Source organism: Microtus ochrogaster, chromosome 18 (genome assembly GCF_000317375.1).
Source record: "Microtus ochrogaster isolate Prairie Vole_2 chromosome 18, MicOch1.0, whole genome shotgun sequence".
NCBI lineage: Eukaryota > Metazoa > Chordata > Mammalia > Rodentia > Cricetidae > Microtus > Microtus ochrogaster.
The window spans coordinates 25381855-25383707 of NC_022020.1; the positions used below are offsets into that span (position 1 = coordinate 25381855).

General features: G+C 42.1%; 1 non-coding gene across 1 annotated transcript; it reads left to right on the forward strand.

The window, feature by feature from the left end:
• The first annotated feature begins 1457 nt into the window (after positions 1-1457).
• On the forward strand, positions 1458-1524 carry LOC113457132. Its single transcript, XR_003377763.1, has one exon. It is a non-coding gene; the product is annotated as a small nucleolar RNA SNORD63 (small nucleolar RNA).
• Positions 1525-1853: the final 329 nt, after the last annotated feature.

Here is a 1853-nt window from a genome sequence, read left to right on the forward strand (position 1 = left end):
GTTGTTACCTATTTATGGATGTAATGGCAGTACAAATCAGATGTCTTGAGTCAAACAAAGTCTCTCACCACTCACACTGGCCTTGAACTCACTATCGCTGAAGATGATTGTGTGAGTTCCTGAGGGCTTGGGCAGTGCCAGCACATCCAGTGTGCATCGCTCCTGCTTTTTTCTAGTAAGAGCAGAGGTAACACTAACTAATTCCTGGAACTTAGTCTGGATATGTTAAGAGGTTGATGGAGAAGATACATTCATTTTGTTTCTGGTTTGATGTCATCATCATCCACCCCCCATTTCTCTCTATAACAGTCTTGGCTGTCCTGGAACTTGCTTTGTAGACCAGACTGGACTCAAACTATCAGATCTGCCTGCCTCTGCCTCCTAAGAGCTGGGATTAAAGGTGTGTGCTCCATGCCCCTTTGTGATTTCTTTTTTTTTTTGATTTTTATTTTTATGTATGTGGAGAGGATGGGGGATGGTTAGTGCAGATACCAGTGGAAGCTAGAAGAGGAGAGTATCGGGTTCCTCAAAACTGCAACTATGGGCAGTTGTTAGCTACCCAACATAGGTGCTAGGAATTTAACTCAAGTCCTCTGCCAAAATTGCAAGCACTGTTTAACTATTGAACTCAGACATGGGATATTTTAACTCGATGTGAAAGATAACCACACACACAGTATGTTTCTTTCTTTCTTTCTTTTTTTGTGTTTTTTTGAGACAGGGTTTCTCTGTAGCTTTGGAGCCTGTCCTGGAACTAGTTCTTGTTGACCAGGCTGGCCTCAAACTCAGAGATCCACCTGCTTCTGCCTCCCAAGTGCTGGGATTAAAGGCCTGCGCCACTATCACTCGGCTCACAGTATGTTTCTTAAAGATCATTTTTGCTACTGCACACCTGTCAATAACTTCTTCTGCTTGTTTGCCCTAGTTTTCATTGATAAGATGTGTAAACACCCCTTAAAAGAGATTTTAGTGTATTTCCACTGCATCTTAGGAATTTAGTAAGGCTGGTTTTTCTGTGCTTCCTAGGTCCTATCCTAGGGTATAGTCTTAACCTTAATTGGAGTCATAAAGATTAACTTATAGTGAAATATTTTCTGTGTAGACTGACATCAACTTGCCATATCTTACAATGGATGTTTCTGGACCCAAACATTTGAATATGAAGGTAACTCGAGCTCAGTTTGAGGGCATCGTCACAGATCTAGTCAAGAGGACTATTACTCCATGCCAGAAGGCGATGCAAGACGCAGAAGTCAGCAAGAGTGACATAGGAGAAGTGATTCTGGTTGGTGGCATGACGCGGATGCCCAAGGTATAGACTCATAATATATTTCTTGTAAGGGGGGAATCAATACACATTGCGCTTTGATGGTGGTCATTTCCCCAGGAGATGTTTTTTGGGGAACGTCTTCCCTGCATAGTGCTTGGGGCTTTTAGCATTTCTTTAACAAAGATCTTTGCAGTGATGCATTTTATTAATCAGCACATCATTCTGAAATCAGATGTGTAGCAATACTGAACACAGACTGTTGAAGGTGCACTTGTTCCTTGGAGGCCTGATAGATTTACCTTGGGTTCAAGTTAATGGTGGAATTACTGCTTTTGGTGGCTTGTGTTGCTTGTGTGTGGTTTTGCTGCTCTGTTTTACCACCGGGATACTGGAAAATGGGTCTAGAGTAAAGTTAGACCTAGAACTCAGGTTCCAGAGGACACATTGATATTAACAAATTATCCCAAGATGCTGTGTACTTTTTTTTTTCTTTTTGGTTTTTCGAGACAGGGTTTCTCTGTGGTTTTGGAGCCTGTCCTGGAACTAGCTTTTGTAGACCAGGCTGGTCTTGAACTCACAGAGA